General features: G+C 46.0%; 1 protein-coding gene across 3 annotated transcripts in view; it reads right to left on the bottom strand.

Moving 5' to 3' along the window:
• The window catches only part of DLGAP3 (DLG associated protein 3), a 187,593-nt gene that overhangs the window by 151,535 nt on the left and 16,641 nt on the right, over positions 1–19,417 (bottom strand). The gene's annotated exons all lie outside the window — the stretch shown is intronic.

The following is a 19,417-nucleotide window of genomic DNA, read 5'->3' as shown; positions in this document are numbered from 1 at the left end:
ACCGTGATATCCCCCACCTTCCTTCCAACATCATCGCTAGGCATGTGTGGATGCACCCCATGCTGCCAGGACTGCCGACATCTGTTTTCATTTGCTTTCAAATGAATATGATGTGGGGTGTTCCAGAATCAATCTGCAATGAGCTTTTATTTTTGGAATGAAACCAGCTTCTCAGGAAGCAGTTTTCAGGGGCAAAAAAACCAAAAACCAAACCAAAACAACAACAACAACAACAACAACAACAACAACAACAACAACAACAACAACAACAACAAACCATATCTAGATTGTGTGTAGGCTACATGGAAAAAGCAAGAACTTAGTCTCCCTTGATTGTAGAATAAAAGATTGTGTATACACAGCTTCTCTGGGTTCTGATTCAATAAATGGATGCATTCAAAAATTCAGATGACTCCCGACCCCCCAATCCCACTAAAAGGTGGGACCCACACAAACACGTGTTTTTTTTTTTGTCCACACCGTATTTCATGCTGTGATAGGCATATAGGGCAAATGCAGCTTTATCTCTGGTTTGGCTCATTAAAACTCAACAAGCTCAGCGGAGTCTCTGAAGCAGAGAGTCGGAGCCCAGCCAGCTTGCACAGTGGCAGATAAAAGGCTTCCCTTCCTTTTTCCTCCAGCTCTGCACTTTCTCTGTGGCTTCAAGCAAAGGGGCATGAAGTCAGTGCTGGTTCGCACGTGCGCAGCATCATGGAAGAGCACGTGCTAAGAGTGGGAGGGCTGCATCTATGCTATGTGTTGGGGTGTGTGCATGACATGCTAGAGAAAGCCTTGGTCTGCAGCAGCTGGGAGTTCCAGGGAGCTGCTTTGAGCAAGAATGTGTTCTTGCAGAAGGCAAAACAACAACTCTATTTTCAACTTAAGAATGGAAAGCATAATGACAGTGGACAACAAAATGGGTTTAAAGACACTCTCATGGCAAATCTTAAAAAATGTTGTATAAACACTGACAACTGGGAAACACTGGTCTGATAGTGCTCCAATTGGAGAACAGCCTCTACCAAAGGTGTCATGGACTTTGAAGACGCTCCAACTCAGGACGAAAAGGATAAATGACCTAAGAGGAAGGCACGTTTGGCAAATCCTCGCCATGATCAACTCCCGCCCAGAAACCTGTGTCCCCACTGTGGAAGGATGTGTGGATCCAGAATTAGCCTCTACAGTCACTTATGGACACACTGTTAAGACCATATTAATGGAAGACAATCTTACTCGGCTACGAGTAATCGCCTAATAATAATAATAGAAATTCATTGAAGGATATTGGTGACTATTAACCATGGCAGCTATATACAACCTCCTGATTCAAAGGCAGTTTACCTTTAGATACCTGCTGCTGAGGAACAACAATGAGGAAGGGTCCTGCTTCTGGGCTAAGCAGCATCTGGGGGGGGGCAGTGAAGGATGGTTCTTCACTCTGATCCAACCAGGCTCTACCCCAGGGGGTTTATTTCTTACTTGTTAAATTTATAACCTGCCTTTCCTCCCAACAGCCTGACCTTCCAACGCATTCTGCTATTGTCAAGTATGGTCACACACACCTCTCTGCATTATCTGTGCCAATGGTCATGCCAAGGTATGCCCTGATTCCTCAAGTTGGTACAAGCCAGTGGAGCCCTTATGTGAACGCGAAAGGAGAAAATGTAATAAGGAGAAGCAAGGCTGTGGAAGGGAAAAGGTGACTCAATGTGTGTTTTGACTGCTGGAAAGCTTACTCCATACAAGCCGCCTGAGAAATCTTAGCTGAATAAGTCTCAGAATGGGCTCTTGCCAGATAGTGGGGGTTGGCTGGGAATCACCATTTCACCACACTTTCTCTCGTTCCCAGTTTTGATAGAGAAAAGCCTAAACAATTATCTCATGATCACACACACAAGATACTCAGGCACACATGATCATGATCAAAGCACTCCCACGGGAATCAGCTTTCCAAACACGTTGATAGGAATGCATCCCCTCCACCTTTACTCACACATGCACACATTTGCCCACTTCAGAAACACATAAGGGTCTCTAAATGGTCTTAGGGGAAGGCCTGTAGCTCAGTGGTAGAGCATCAGTCATCTATGCAGAAGGTCTCAGGTCCAAACCTTGGCATCTCCAAGTAGGGCTAGGTAATACTCCCTACCTGAAACCTTGGGGAGCCACTGCCAGTCAGTGTAGACAATATTGAGCTAGATGGTGGTGGTGGAGGTGATGATGTATTACATTTGCATACCACCCTTCATCCAAAGATCACAGGAGGGTTCCCAGCATAAAAATACAAAATGAGAACACAAAATGCATAATAAAACAGACAAAACAAACCAATAGCTCCCGTCTTGCAAGCACATTAAAAAGGCCATAGAATGTTTAATCAGCCAAAGGCTGATGGAACAATGACCTGACTCTGTATAAGGTAGTTTCCTATGTTCCTCAGTGTGGAAGACAGCAGAGATGCTTGCATTTGCCCCACTCCTTGTGTGCCTTGTTGTGCCAGGAAGGTCTGCAGGGGACTTTCACTTGCTTTCACTTGAATGCAAGTAGAGTCCTCCATGCAGTTGGGAATGCCAATAAAGCAGGGTCCCTGATTGTGCAAGGTATTTGATTCACATTCAATTGACCTTCCATTCATAATGTGGAAAGGTTGTGGACAGGCTGGCTGGGGAGGAGACAACCAGGGAAGGTCAAGGACACAGTGGCACATGGGTAACTTGGGGTGGGACTTGGTTTCCACCCACAGATACAACACTTGCATGTTTAGGTACTTGCCAGATCATGCCTTATTTATCTATTTGCAAAAATTTCTATACCACCAATGTTAATAATAAATCACAGCAATGAAGAGCATAGAAGGATATACATAAAACAAGTACGAAATGCATCAGAAATAAGCAGATCAGAGACATCAACAAAGCTGAAAAGTCCAGGTGAACAGATGATGATGATTTAAATGTATATCCCACCCTTCCTCCCAATGGAGCCTGTGCAACAAACACACAATTAAAACATCCAAGAACAATTCAAATGCAGATGCACACTGGGAAAGATCTCAATTTAAAAGGCCTGCTGGAAGAGGAGGACAATAGAGATGGCACCGGTTTAATATTTAACCCAAGGGAATTCCAAAGTATAGGTGCCACAACACTACAGGCCCAATTTCTATAGTGTGTGGAGTGGACCTCCTGATAAGATGTGAGTGATTGATTGGATGAGAACAGATGAGTTTTCACCAGGTGCCTAAATGCCAGCACTGTAGCTGCCTGCTTGATGTTCAGTGGGAGCACATTCCAAAGGGCAGGTGCCACCGCACTGAAGGAGGTCTTAGTGGAGACAAACCTTGGGAAGCATATGCACCAATAAGAGTGTCTTTCCTGAAAATCAAAGATACTGCATTCTGAAATGTCCTGCAGAGCTTGAGTGGGAGGGCAGGAGCTCAGATGGGCAGGAATTCCAAAGAAAGATGCCCAAACCACCAGAGTGATCTGCTCTAACAATTTATTAAAGAAGGGTACGAACTTACAGTCTGATAGCTCCCTCCTTGCAGCATTCCATGGGACAAACTCCATAGCGAGCAAATGGCCTGTCTGCACCCAGGTAAAGGTACACACAATCTTTATAGGTCCAGGCAGGCAATGTTACATGGGAACACAAGTGGTTGGTATTAACCACTACCTCCCCCTCTAGCCACACCTGGGGCCTGTGGATACACATGAGCTAAGTGTTACAGCTGCTATCAGTTAGACCGGGGTCATCTTAACCATCAATATGCTGCAAGCCGAGGCTTCCAGACCAGCTCACCTTTTCGGGTCAACGCACATTCTCAGAAGTAACCTGGTCTCAAGTTGTTCAGGGCTACATAGTCTAATAGCAAGACCTTAAACTTGGCCCGGTAGCATATTGCCTGACAGTGCTGGTATTAGGTGCTGTCAAACAGAATAACCACTTTAGCAGCCTTGCTGCAGCATCTTGAACTTGCTGCAGCTTCAAGGGAAGCCCCACATGCAGCACATTGCAGTAATCTGATCTGAAGTTTACCAATGGCAGGATTACCACAGCCAAGCTATCCTGATCCAGGAATGGCCACAATGGAGGGTGCTCCTTTCTAATGAATCCTCTTGGGTCTCCTGTGACAAAGGGGAATCCAGGAGCATCCTTAAGATGCTTTGCACATTTTCCAGAAGCAGTGGTGAGGGCATGTGCAAGTGGACATGAGCCCAATTCACATGTTCCTCACATTTAGGACAAGGTCATGTTGAATCTAGAGTGGAGGCCAGCCTCACCCAGATGATGCACCTCCTTCCTCCAAGAACCATTTGTTGTGCATAGTTGTCTGCAAAGAAGCCCCAACACATGGCAGCCCCTCTCACAGAGCGGGCTCTGCACAAATTGCATGCACATCCCCCATCTGTCCCAAATAAATCGAGAAGCATTGTCAGAATTCAAAGACACATTCTAGCCAGGCAAAAGCATTCAAGGAGGCAGGGCTGGTGAGGGATGCAGTTTGGGGAGAGGTAGTTTGGTCCAAGGGGCAGACACAGAGGCCTGGAGGTCCACATTTGGCCCCAGGCCAGATCTTTCCCACCCCTGGCCCCTTGAGCCAGAGCTCCATGATCTGGGACCCCAAGAGATAGCACCCCTGGGGTCTGATTCTCTTGTGAGAACTGCCCACCCTTTTCACCACGGTGCCCAAGCTCCCCAGTGCAGGTAATGACCAAGGTTGGAGCTGACTGAGAGGTGATGGAGTGTTAGATTCCAAGCAAGAAGACTGCCCCTTTAAGGCTCTTCATTTTTATGGAAAAAGGTGGAGTCTGTGATGAAAGCAAGATCAAAGGCTTCAGCTGAGCTCTAAAAGTCATGGTTAAGGCAAGTTATCTGCTTGGAGCTATCCAAGGTGCTGCAGCTTTAGCCTGAGTGCTACTTTTTCTGACTTTGGCTTCAGTGCTCACTCCCACTTACCTGGAAGTAAACCCCACTCAACAGGACTTACTTCTGAGTAGATATGGTTGGGATTGCTACCTAGCTGCTTGCCTGACTTACACCAAATCAGGTCATCAGTACATCTAGCTCAGTCTACACTGACTGCCAACAGTTCTCCAGGGTTTCAGAGCAGGATACTTTCCCAAACCTACCTACCTGGGAATGGAACCTTGGACCTTTTGCATGCAAAGCTGATGCTCTACCACTGAACTACAGCCCCTCCCAGTAGGGAGATGCCAGCAGAGGTGGTATCCATCATCTGATAGGTGACAATGCTTGCTACAAACATCTCTGTTAACTGAATAGCAGTTAGACTACTGTTCCTGTAACATGGAGTTGACAGCTCTTGGGGTGCTGTTCGGATAAATATGGCTTGGGATGTGAAGTGTTCAGTTTCTATGGTAATAGATGTCATATAAACACCATAGCTTGATATATCCTCACTGTCTCCTTTTCAACACTCCTATCAGGCTGCTTATATACAAGGTGCCACAGACACTCATAGATCAGTAGCGTGCATGCACAGCCCAGGCACTGGGGTGCTCAGAAATACAGCTCCCCTTTCCTCCACACCTCTCTCTTTCTCTCTCTGAATTAATGACTGCTTTTGTTCACCATCAATGGTCATCACAACATAAACACAAGAAAGGAAATAGCACCATGGTTAAAAGCACACACAAAAATTATCTAAAATCTGGTTATTGCATTTTAATCATAACAACGGTTAGACTATCCCCCCAATTACATACAGATCCCTGTGACACAAGATCAAATAATAGAATCATAGAACTGGAAGTTGGAAGGGACCACAAGGGTCATCTAGTTCAATCCCCTGCAATGCAGGAATCTTTCACTCAACATGGGGACTGAACCTGAGATTAAGAGTCTCATGCTCTACCAACTGAGCGGTTGTCAAATAAACCTGTCACTTAATTTCTGGGCTGCAGAGGCACGCAGATGGATTCTCTGTATTGAGGTGGCTATCCTGTGGTCCTCCATAGTCTGGCAGACTGCAATTCCCATCACCCTCCCTGTTGGCCATGCTGCTTGGGGCTGATGGGAGCTGTAGTTCAGCAACATCAGGAAAAGGCACAGGTTCCCCATCATGCCCCAGGTTACACACCTTATTATTCGATAATGGTAAAGGGTAGCACACTATCCCATCCGAAAAATCTGGAAAGCATATTAGAAAAGTAATCTTTTCCTAGGATTAACATATTAGTGACATGAATCACAATGAGCCTAATCTTCTAGAAACCTTGTGTGTATGTGTGTTATACCAGTTGACAGGCACTTGGGACACACAGCACATTGATCACAGTTGCCAAGCTAAATCTGGGCCACAAGTATATGCACACATGCAAGCACGTGTGTCCATTTCCCACAAAGGTAACTTCAGTAATGTGTTGTAGACTACACACAGGAACCCCCAATATATATATATTTCCACATCAAGTTATCTGCACTCATTTGCCCCACCGATCCTGATTTCTAGAATTTTAAACAATATATAGTTGGGGAGTGGGGAAATGGAGGAAAGGAAGTGCTTCACTCACCCCATCTTTTGAATTTAGGACAGATCACTGTTGAAAACACTTACATTAAAACATCTGCTGCAAAAACATTTTAAGGAAATCAGCACAGCCCGACCAAACCAGAAACACAAGCTAAAACATCCCACTCATTAAAATGAAGTACTTTTTTTCTTCACACAATGCATTACAGCTGGTGGAATTAATTGCCACTAGATGTGACAGCCACTAACATGGAGAGACTTTTTTTGGGGGGGGAGGAAGTGTTAGATGAATTAGCAGAGGATATGTCTTTCAAAGACTGTTGATCAATTAAGTCTAAAATCAAACCTCCATGTTTTCATGCACCATTCCTCTGCAAATGAGATGCTTGAAGATTCACTCTGCTTGGGAGCTTCCCATGAGCCTTTTGCCTTTTAGTTCCTCTTGGTTACAGAGTGCCAGAATAGGTGCTCTGCGTGTCTGCATGAAGGGGCTTATTTTAGCTTTAAGGTCTAGAAACTTGGTTTTCTTCTTAAAACATGGATGTAGAGATAGTCACAGTAACAAATGCAAAGCCGGATATTTGATTCTGCACTTATACAATAAGTCCAGAGCCATAAAAACTTTAACCATAGGTACTGTGTTATGGTGAAAGGGGGATCTTAGCTCCGGAAGCCTCCGGGCCAAATCTGTCCCCTTTGGGAAGGTAATTCTTGGCCCTGCAGTTGCCAACCCTGGATCCAAAAAGCAGTGTCTTAGAGAGCCAGTGTGGTGTAGTGGTTAAGAGCGTTAGACCCGTAATCTGGTGAACCGGGTTCGCTTCCCTGCTCCTCCACATGCAGCTGATGGGTGACCTTGAGGTAGTCACACTTCTCTGAAGTCTCTCAGCCTCACTCACTTCACAGAATGTTTGTTGTGGGGGAGGAAGGGAAAGGAGGCTGTTAGCCACTTTGAGACTCCTTAGAGTAGTGATAAAGCAGGATATCAAATCCAAATCCAAAACTCTTTGGCGACTGGATTTGCCTGCAGGAAACTTTGGGAGAAGGGAGTGAGGACCTGGAGTCACTACCCATTAACTCCATTTCCAAAGTGGCATACCAGAACACCAGGGTTGCTGGCCAGGGGGCTATGAGAGGGTTCTCCCACATTTCTGCTTGTCCTGTGCCTAGAAAGCACAGGTCTGAGTAGTTTCCCACTTGCCCCATGCTTCCTAGACATAGGTCTCAGTGGTTTTGCCTTTCCCCCTCTGCTTTCCCCCAGGAAACTCACTGTTTAGCAATAAATTGGAGAAAACGCCGATCTGTGAAAAACCCGACAGACGTTTGTTCCAATTCAGCAGTAAAGATCAGGTTTCCCCAGGGAGAAAGCAGCAGGGAAAGCAGAAATGTGGATGAGCCCTAGAGGTTATGTGATTAGAAAACATAACTTCAAATGCTCATAGCAAACACATTCTGAGTGTAGATCCTCATTTAGCCAAAACAACCCTATCCATGCACAAGGAGGCACCAGCAGGCTTCAGGGAACTGCAAGGTTTGCAGAAGAATGAAAAATTGCTAAGGAAGCAGCAACAATACCCCAGTGGGGACTCAGTGGCATGGGCATGCTGGCTGCCTACTGGAGAGGGGAAGCTTCCTGGGAGGTGGGATGGAATGGAGTAATCTAGGAAAGGGCATGGCTGACTGGTTGGCTGGCACCCTGAACATGAAGCACTCCACACCACAACATTCGGTTTCAGGACTCCCTAGCGGCCTTCTAATTCACATCGTTCCCTAACAGTTCAGTCCTATGCGTGTCTACTCAGAAGTAAGTCCCACTGAATCCAGTGAGACATACTCCTACATTAACTGCGGTCTCATTTTTTTATAGGCTGAAGCTGATTCTCTGTCATGTGTAACAAACAAATGTCAAATTGCTGTTATCAGGGGGGCGTCCTCCACCCCCAGGCTTTTGCCCCATGGTGAACATGGCCCTGGAAAGCTCCCTCAGCTGAAATGACTCCCGCTAAAGACATGTCAGCTCTGCCCTTTACATTCAAGGAGACAGTGGTGACCTACAAACGTCAGACTGATGGGTTAATTAATTTTCTGCTTCCATATCAGATGGAAGAAGACGTCACCTGAGACGCTTAATTGAGAAGATGATTATTTCAGTTGCCAGGTTTGGATAATTATTTACTGTGGTCCATATATATATATATATATATATATATATATATATATATATATATTTTCACACCACACACACAAACAGGGGGGCGTGTGCGTATACACACACATATACATAAGCCCCGCTATAGGAAAAGAAGACTGAAATGAGATGGAATCTGCTAAGGACAGCTGAATCCAGATTTTGACCCAGTAGGGACAACTTGATTTGTTTGCTAATCCTGGGACTGGGCTCATTATCCATGTCTAGGGCTGGCCCTACCATTAGGCAGAGGCAGGTGACCACCCCATGTAACTGATATTGAGTGGCATATAAGGGCAGCTAATTATTGGTTGTTTAGACTGCAATCCTAGTTCCACTCAATTGGGAGTAAAACCCACTGAATTCAATGGGACTTTATTGTTGCAGTAACCTGATTAGGGTTGCAGCCTGAATTCACTGTTGTGTTTTTATTGGAAGGAAGGTGGAGGGGTATATATGAGCTTTTCTGCCACAGTAACTTAGCTGGCCTTGAATTTTATACACCATGACCAGGGGGAAGGAGAGAGGAATGCTTGCTTGCTTGCTTGCTTTTCCAGCTCAGGAAGCAAATGCCCATGACTTCCTCCAAAATCCAGGTTTGGGGGTCTCTTCACATTTGCCCCATGGGTGTTGCAGAGCCAGCTGTTCCAACCACCTGGTTATTCTGCCTTTTTCAGAAAAGGTGCAGGAAGTGAACAGCAGCCCTTGAGGTTGCCTAGCAATGGAGGAAAGACTGTGCACACACCACGGGGAGCGATGTCTTTCTCATATCACCTTCAAGATCCTGCAAGAAACAGTCCCTTGTTCTCTAGTGTAAGAGACTTGGAATGCTTCAAAGCATGTACAGTGTGTGTGAGTGAGCGCAATCAGTGCTGAATGCAAGCAACTCTGGAGAAGAACCTGGCTGTTGCAGCTGCAGATTAGGGTTGCCAGCTTTGGTTGGGCAAAATAAAGGACAGGTTGAGCAAAATATGGGACAGGTCAGGGGGAATGGGAGGCCCCCTAAAATTACTTTACCTAGTGCAGAAATGACTTCAAAGCAATCCATTACAAAACCATTGCCACATTGGAAACAAAACTATTGCGCCCTAATAAATCTCAATTTCCAAAAAAGAAACCATAAATATAACCAGAGAGCAAGATTATGAGCTAACTCACCACTACACCTTTGCAAGGAATGAGTTTTTGGGGTGAGTGTCCTCGCATTTTAGCTGCTATGTTGCACCCAGTTATTTCTTTTTCTTCCGATCTTGCTCTTCGGCCGGCCACCCTTGTTGCTTGCTGCCTGTGCAAACTCTCCACCACACCTGACGGACCAGGCCCATGCAAAGTGCAACCCCCATCTCGCTTTTCACACACACCCTGCCTCTGCCTGCACAAAAACTATCTCCCTGCCCCCTTCTCTCCACCGGACAGACCAGGTCCATGCAAAACCCCTCTCTTGTTTTCTGCGACCAACTCTTTGCCAGTACAAAAGCTCTCTCTCTCTCTCTCTCTCTCTCTCTCTCTCTCTCTCTCTCTCTCTCTCTCTCTCAAATTCCTCCTCCCTGTCCCACCTCACCCTTTGCCCATGCCCCATGATAACTCTCTCTCTCTCCTCTCCTCCTCATGGACCACCCTCTGCCTACATAAACCCTTGCTCTGGCTCTGGCTCTCCCTCCCCCCAGACCCACCCTCTACCCATGCAGTTTTGAGGAGGAAGAGCTTGAATACGTGAAAAAGTCATCCCATTTGAGGTCCAAACAGGACAGGGGACACTTTTTGCCAAAAAAAGGATGATCATGTTTTTCTGGCAACCCTGCTGCAGGTAAATGAAAAGATTTTTTTTTTTTAATGGTGGGGAAAGCGGGGTGGGAGGGGACAGAGAAAATATTTTCCATTTGCTGGGAGACTATTCCCTTCATCCTCCATCGCAAAGGAATTGTCAGGATATGAAAGATAAAGGATAGACAACCTGATTCTCCTGGCAAAGCCCTGGCAATGAGAGGCGAATCTAGGGGTTGTTTGCATGTTGCTGGGTTTTGAGACTGCAGGCTTCCCCCTCCATTTAAAACAAAACACCACACAGCCACTAAACGCAACAAAAACCCCTCTTTTTTTTTTTGTAAGAATACAGTACAGTAATTGCTTAAAGGTCTCCTATTAAAAATCCATAAAGGAAGCAGAAGGAATCTGTTTTTGACCCTCATTATCCAAGGGGCAGTGATGTTCCCTCTGAATCTCTCAGTCCAACACGCAGCAATGCTTATGATCAGGATTAAAAGGCCAAAGATAATGAAGCAAACCAGAATGTTAAAGGAGCTGTTGCTGAAGAGATGCTGTCCTAAAGCTTCCCTCTCTCCACAAAAGGCACTCCCAAATGGGTGGGGCTATGCCACTTCAGGGTGGGGTCATGCAAATTAAAGGGCAGGGCCATGCAAATTATGGACTTGGACAGACACTTAAGCAATGTAGCAGTAAAGGTAGGACTCTCCAGGTAAAATACAGCTGGGGCTCTGCCCCACCTTGCCCTGGAAACCAGACTTCTATGATACTGAGGATGCTAATGAGGAATATATTATCTCTATCTCAGTCTCTCTCATTCACTCTCTTTCTCACACACAAAGGTGTCTCTCTTCACCTCTTCCTTCTCTTAGACACACTCAGAAGGACACAAACAGATGCTCATATAGTCAGGACCGGCTAAAAGGAGCTGATGTGAGCTTCCTCAATGTACAAGTGCACCTCCATTCAAACTCCTCTGCAGATTTCCACCCACACAACCCGACGGCTGGCTATCCTCACAAAGAGGGAGAGGGAGACACACACAGACACACACATCCCTGCCTGCTGAGAGATAGTTATCAACCAGAGATACCTACCCACGCAGGCAGAGTAATGAAACCTCAGAGATCCATACCCATAATCCAAAATATTCACACGCTCCTGCACAAGGAACATGCAGTCTTCAAATGCACACTGGGGTTGTAAAGAAACCTATACCAAAAATATATGAACCCCCCCTCTCTCTCTCTCTCTCTCTCTCACACACACACACACACACACACCTCTTCCAAATGCAATGCCTGTGAATGAAAGGCAAATGTCTTAATCAGACTTCTGTAACCAGGTGCCCACCAGATATTTTGGACTTCAACTCCCATAATCCCTGATAATAAGTGATGCTGGCTGGGACTGATGGGAGTTGGAGTCCAACATTATCTGGTGGGCACAGGATTGGGGAAAACTAGCATTAAGTTTTTTTTTTAAAAAAATGACAACAACAACATCACCACATTTATCCTTTATAACAGTGGACAAGCTCAGAGGACTTCTCCTTTATGGATTCCCCATTTTCTGCATCCCAAATGAAATCAGTTGGACACAGCCTACCCTCCAGCATTCCATAGACACAACAGGAGATGCAGTGTTACCACCCCAAGACAGCCATTGTTGATAACTTTACTTCACTTTCTGGATCCATTTACTCTGCAGTCATTGTCTCCCACCAATTTCACAAGCTGAGACTGAATCCTGGCAAGACAGAGGCACTGTGGGTGAGTGCAGAACTTGGCTGAGGCCCAGGGTGGGATTCTTGTTCTTGACAGCATAAGTCCAACAGTCCCCTAGTGCAGTCCTCTGGCCAGCTTAGCCCTCTGGGGCCTGGGGCAAATAAATCCAGCTGCCCCCCACTCTGCACAGACCTGGGTGAATGGTTTCTATGTCCGAGACACTGGTCAATTGCCTACCCTGGATGGGGTTGTACTCCTCATGAAGGAGAAAGTTCACTGTATGGTGCAGAGTGGTGGTTCTAGATCCATCTCTGTCATGGGTGTCCCAGGTAACTGCGGTGGCTAGAAGTGTCTTTTACCAGCTGTTCCTGGACTGGGAAAACACAGTCACAATAGGCTATGTGTTGGTTACTTCAAGAATGGATTTTTGCAATGTGCTTGATTGGGGTTTTTCTTGTGCTTAATCCGAAAGTTGCAGTTAGTGCAGAATGATGCAGCATGGTTGCTGACAGGAGTGAGAGACATTGTCAGCATGTAACACCTGTGCTCAGAGTTCTGCACAGATCTCTGATTTGCTACCAGGCCAAGTTGAAGGTGCTACTACTTGTGTACAAATCTTCTAAGGGTTTCTGCAACCTCCTACTTCTGCAGATGCATGTTAATGCATTTTTAGGATAAACAGAGTCTTGAGAGCAACCCTTTCAGTTAGCTTGTTCAACTGGAGAAGGTTAAGTGATAGATGTTGTACATTTGCTTGTAAAAAAATATTACATCGCTACATCTAATATGGAACTTCATGCAGAAGACAACACATGGTACCAAGAGTGAAATAATATTTGAGGGCTCCTTCATCTCTCACAAATGAGGAAGCTAAGAAATGGAGGAGGGAGAATCTTGAGTAAAGCAGGGATGGAAAGACACTGAGAGGGGGAAAGTGGCAGTTTTAAACAATGACAAAGGCTTGAGTCAGCAGGGAGGGACACTGAGAGGGAAAAAGAAGTGGCTTAAAGCAAGATTTGAGGACAGTGGGAAAGGTTTTGTTGTGTTAGTATTTTGGTGCTGGCTTCTGTGTTGTACCCTTCTCCTCTGTTTTTACTTGTTAAAACCATTTCTCCCTTCCCAATCCATTTCCAATCTATTTAGGCCTCTCCTATTCTTTTCAAGGGGGGTGCGGGTGGCTCTGTGGGTTAAACCACAGAGCCTAGGACTTGCCGATCAGAAGGTCGGCGGTTCGAATCCCCGCGACGGGGTTAACTCCCGTTGATCAGCCCCAGCTCCTGCCAACCTAGCAGTTTGAAAGCACGTCAAAGTGCAAGCAGATAAATAGGTACCGCTCCGGCGGGAAGGTAAACGGCATTTCCGTGCGCTGCTCTGGTTTGCCAGAAGCAGCTTAGTCATGCTGCCCACATGACCCGGAAGCTCTACGCCGGCTCCCTCAGCCAATAAAGCGAGATGAGCGCTGCAACCCCAGAGTCGGCCACGACTGGATCTAATGGTCAGGGGTCCCTTTACCTTTACTTATTCTTTTCAAATACCACTGTTGCCTCTCAGTGTCCTTCCGTTCTCGCTCCCACTCCATGGTCACTGCTATTGTACAGCCTGCCTTCTCTTTTGCTCCCCTAAGCTGCTTAACTTCATTCAAACCTAGGGCTGTGTTGAGGCACTCCAAAAACCCCAATCGGGGTTGCCCTCTGACTTCAGCATTGTGATGTAGCGCTACAAATCCTCCAATATGAGCTGTGTGAAGATGGACTAGTACAAATATAGTGCAAAAAGATGCACATTTTTGCAAGCAATCTCCCCAAATACATTATGTCCATGACTGCATGCATTTGTGTGCTTTCCTTCCATATATACATTTTTTGGACACATTTCTATCACAAAATTCAGAGGAGTGTGAATTTCGAAGGACATAGCTGCATTTTGTTTCACATCTTGTTTCAGGAAGTGAAAATTAAGTAGGTTTAAACTGAAATTCTTCCCTGGCTCTCTCATTGGCACCATTCCACAATTGTTCCAAGAGAATGGTGGCAAACATGCCTCTTCCCACTGTAAAATATTTGACTGTGGGAAATGATGGATGCTGAAAGGCATTGGCAGGTGCGTAATGGCTGACTGCTGCTTTATTGTGGCTACTTTTCGTGGATCTTGATAGTTTCCTATTGGTGATTAATTAGCAGATTAGTCAGGTAAAGCTTTGAATTGCAATGGTGGCAGTTTTAATTGCTGTGATAGCAACTGTTAATTGGTGGGTCTGCAGGGTGAAATTTGTGTCTCTTTTGAAGCTGTTTTGGTGCCAGTGTGTTCTTTCTCTCTTAGGGAATGAAAAAGAAACTATCAAAGATAGCTGTTTCTTTGAAAAACAAAGGGTTTTGTTTTTTAAAATGTAAGTTAGCTCACCCTTCCCTCAAAAGGCACCTGGATGGTGAGGAATGCACAACTATATTTTGGGCTGCGAACAAACCATATATTTAAAGCACATTTAAAGCACATTCTCCCCACCCCAAGTGTAGTTTGTTAATGGTGCTCAGAATTGTAGCTCTGTGAGGGATAAACTGCAGCTCCCAGAATTCTTGGGGTGTGTGTGCTTTAAATGTGTGTTGTGTATTACAGCCTACGTTCGCTGCAATACTAGCATAATAAATACTTACGTTCTATTACATAAGATGAGTCTCTGTGAGATTCATCTGTTGCTGGGATTTGGGAATTCAGAATGTTCCCTGACTAGATGGTTTGCTAATCTGGATATGACTTCTTCATGTTGCTTTAGTTCCACTTCATTAACCTTTTACAGATGATCTAACATCCAAACCCTGCAGGAGGCAGGGGGCCGTATGCAGTGGCCCCTCCACCTTCCAGCTCTGGCTTCTGCTCATGGAGCAACCAGGTCTGAAAGGGGCTTGTAAGTGTGTTTGCCTGAATGCACTTGCAAGCTTCCCTGCCACCCCTAACCCCTATTGTTTAGGGCTGCTGATTTGCAGAAGGGCTTGTCAATGCATCCAGGCAAACACACTTACAAGCTGCCTTCAGAGGTTGCCACTCATTCTGGCCCCTGCACACGTGTAAAATTCTGAAATACTCAGAGGGCTGTTTCCCTTTCTGTTGGTTAGGCTGTGATCAGGCAGCAAGAACTAGAAAAAGAGCCTTGCCTTGGCTCTCAAACAAAGTTCTCCGTCCCTCTTCCACAGACTGTTTGGGGAATTATTACTGCAACCTACCCTATGGGGCTCTTGTAAGGATGACTGCAGCAACGTATGGAAAGGGCTATAGAAATACTATGCATTATGAAGTACTCAGCATTGGGGGAAAAGAATGGAAGCAGCAGCTTGAATGCATTTGCTCACTTCCTCTGTCTGATCTTGGGAAGAGCTATTCTCTTAACTGGTGTGTGAGTGTGTTCCTCACCACCAGCCAGCTAAGTGGGCTCCTGTGTACTTTAATCACCGAACAACTGCCAGCTTCAGCAATTCAGCTAAGGTTCCAGAAGATTAGTGTGGCTCCCCCTCAGCCAATGAGAATCTCCCCGGCTTTTAACTAATTCAGCACCTGCTGTTGGAATGGAGCCTGCACTTAGGAGGAAGAGAAGATGAGCTATTAGTGGGGGAGAAATGCAGGGGTTATATCATCTAATCTTTAATGAATTAGCCAGAAAAGCTCCAGGCTGCTCCCTGTAAAAGGCAGCACATCCAGCTTTCGGGTGCATTTTTTTTTTAGCCATGAACAAATACTCTCACCCTGTTTACCTTTCCCCCACATGGGATACTTTGCAGTATTTCCTCTCTCCCCCCAAAAGCACAAATCTATCTATCCAGTGTGGTGTAGGGGTTATAGTAGCCTTTCTCAACCTTGGGTCCCTAGATGTTGGACTACAACTTCCATCATTCCTAGCTAGTGGTCAGGGATGATGGGAGTTGTAGGTCAAGAACATCTGAGGACCCAAGGTTGAGAAAGGCTGGGTTAGAGTGTCAGACTAGACCTAGGTTCAAATTCTCATTCAGCCACATGAAGATTACTGGGTGACCAATTACATTCTCTCAGCCTAAGGATCTCAGGGAGGCAACCATAGGTTTCACTGTTTTATCTTCCCAGTGACCCTGTATGGTGGGATTAGGCACCATGCTGGCTCAGATTCTTAACTAAATCCTCCTCTGTTGGCATTGAATGCCTGTTCACTTTATTCTGGGCTGGGAAACCAGTGGCCCTCCAGATGTGAAACTCCAACTTCCATCAGCTCCAGCCAGTATGGCCAATGGTTAGGGATCATGGCTGCTGTAGTCCAGTAACATCTGGAGGGCCACAGGTGCCCCAGTTTTGACACTGCCTTTGCAGCAGGGCAATGCCAGCTCTAGGGCAACTCAGGTTTTGGCATTGCCTTTGCAGCAGGGAAATCACTGTGGTGCATCTTCTCACCCCAAACCTGGGTAATGTCAGAAGCCCTTGTTTGTGTAGGAGAAGACCACGATGTCGCTCCACCCAGTGCCAGTGTTGCCCCTGTTTCAGGGCTGCATAAAGCGAGATAGTTAGGCCCTCTCCATCATTGTGGATGGTAGGGAGCTAACATACTGAATTAGACCATAGGTCTCATCTAGCTCAGTAGATGTTCGACAGTGGGATGGGCTTCCTCAGAAGGTGGTGGATGTTTCTTCATTTTAAGTTTTTAAGCAGAGGTTGGATGACCATCTGACATGCTTTAATTGAGATTCCTGCATTGCAGGGGGATTGGACTAGATGACCCTCAGGGTCCCTTCCAGCTCTACGTTTCAGGCAGACCTACTTGGGGATGCTGGAGATGGAATATTTGAGTCCTTCTTCAGTATATGCATAGAGGATAAAGCTCTTGAGGGCTGCAAGCCACAATGACTATGTTCTACCTCCATTTTGGAGGTGGTATACCTCTGAATATCAGGGATTCACAAGCCAGGAGAGTGTTGTTGCTCTTAGTTCCTGCTTGCAGGCTACCCATAAGCACCTGGCTTTGAGAACAGGATGCTAGGCAAGATGGGCCTTTGGTCTGATCCAGCAGCTCCTCCAATCTAGTACAAACTCCACCAGTGGCCATTCCACTGAGTCATTTGTAAATAATGGGCAACACACCTGACCTCTGCATGTACAGCTTTTCCTCCTATCCCCCCCTTTTCTTCTTTTACTATGTGTAGTGGCAATTCGATTGTAAGTCACTCCAGCCTTGATGCGCCTGTTTCAATTCTCTGTACGGAGCCCGGTAGAATTTAAAATAGGGATGAGCCAAAAGAACTCACAGTTTGGGGGAGAATATTCTCACTGCAGACATTTTGGCAGACTCTGTCAGCTGTCAGTGAGTTTGGTCCTGTTGTGTAAATTAAAGCTGGGCAGCAACATGCCTCTGCTGTGAAGCCATCAAGGACACGATCAAATGCTTGGTGTATATGATACAGCTGGGTGTGTGCACTGAAACATTGGAGGTTGCTAATACCAGGTTAAGGGGCAAATTCCAGGTGTTTCGGTTGCATATCTTTAGCTATTCCACTAACAGCCATCGAGTGGGGTTCATGCAGCAGCCCTGAGTGAGATTATAATAGCTGAGCAAATAGGAAGCATGCCATTTGAGGACAGAGATCTGCTGTGTGTGTGTTGCAATCTTGACATATGTTGACACATTCACAAGACTGGCTTAACACATGCCGGGTGACTCAATATTGATGGTTAGCACTGGGGAAACTCATGTTGATGTCAACAACTTGCTTTACAAAAAGAAAAATGGCACAAATGCCCCCTCTTTGGAATGTTTGGCAGTTCAGTCAGCATCAACTTTCCCATCGCAATATCTTATTCACCTGAAATTATGAGGGGGTGTGCAAACCATCTTTTTAAAAAGAGCCATTTCTGGCTCACAAACTAAAATCAATTGACACAATAGGAAGAATGTGAGGGCCCTTCAGACATCCTTTTCTGTGTCTGCATTCATGATTATTTGTATTCATAGTGGTATCAGGGCCGTTATATATGATACTGCTTTCAATGCTGTTTGCTCCTGGAAAAGATTCAGGGCAGACCTACTGCTTTGTTGCCAATCAGTGCATGTCCTGTAGCTTCCAGCCATAACCCTGTAACATTATCCTGGGAGAAGAGGACAAAACCCTGGCCCTACCTGCTCCATTGTGTCACCATCACTGTTCCTGTAGCCCTCTGGGTGCTACACTTTTGCAGCAGGGACTCCATCTTTTCTACTCACAGGACCATGGAGAGCTGCCTTACAGTGTCTCCCCAGACACTGTGTATCTGAAGAAGTGTGCATGCACACGAAAGCTCATACCAATAACAAACTTAGTTGGTCTCTAAGGTGCTACTGGAAGGATTTTTTTTATTTTGTTTTGACTATGGAAGACCAACACGGCTATCTACCTGTCTCCCCAGGGTTTCAGACAAGGATCTCTCCAATCAGGGATTGCATCTGGGACCTTTTGCATACAAAGCGAATGCCCTGCCACTGGCCCTTCCCCATGTGGACTCCCAATGCAATTTAGAACCTTGATCATCCAAGGTTCTAATTCACATGGGAAGCATGCATAGATAGAGCAAGTTGCAGGCATTCAGCAGAGGACTGAGGGAGCAGCAATGGTGGAAGCATGGTGGAAGTATATTTTAACGGAAAGTGTCATTCATAAATATGTACATGCTAGGGGCTGCCACCCCTGCTCACCATCCCCACATACCTGCAACCCCCTCTGCCAAAGGCCCTTCCTCTACACCTGACCAAACCCAGCTCCCTTTGCACATACCCCACTGCCTCACCTTCCCTCCACAGCTTGCCCCAAGCCCCTCTGCCTCCCCTCACAGCTCACTCCAACCCCAACCCCTCTTAAACGAGGCGGGAGCTTCACCAAGTGGCTTTCTACACTGCTCTGCGAAGCTCCTCTCCCGCATCAGTTTAAACAGCTCCCCTGGGCCGCCTGCCACCAGTGTTGCTTCCTCACTTGCCTGGCTGCTCTTCATTGTGGTGGATTAGGCGTGGCTGCCAAACTGCAGGATGACAACAACCTAACATTTTTATGTATATAGGAAGGAAGGAAGGAGGGAAGGAAGGAAGGAAGGAAGGAAGGAAGGAAGGAAGGAAGGAAGGAAGGAAGGTTGGTTAGGAATAACAGGTCTGGGGACTCTTTTTCTTTAATATTTTCTTGTTCATCTCAGTTATTGTAACATGCTGGTTGGTTGGGAAGTGTCATTGGCTCTTTCTCTCTCTACATTTGTTCTCTCTCTGACTTTGGT

This window comes from Podarcis filfolensis (assembly GCF_964270895.1).
Source record: "Podarcis filfolensis genome assembly, chromosome: 8".
Classification (NCBI taxonomy): Eukaryota; Metazoa; Chordata; class Lepidosauria; order Squamata; family Lacertidae; genus Podarcis; species Podarcis filfolensis.
Note: the sequence above shows the minus strand (reverse complement) of the source record. Positions and strands in the feature narration are given on the sequence as shown.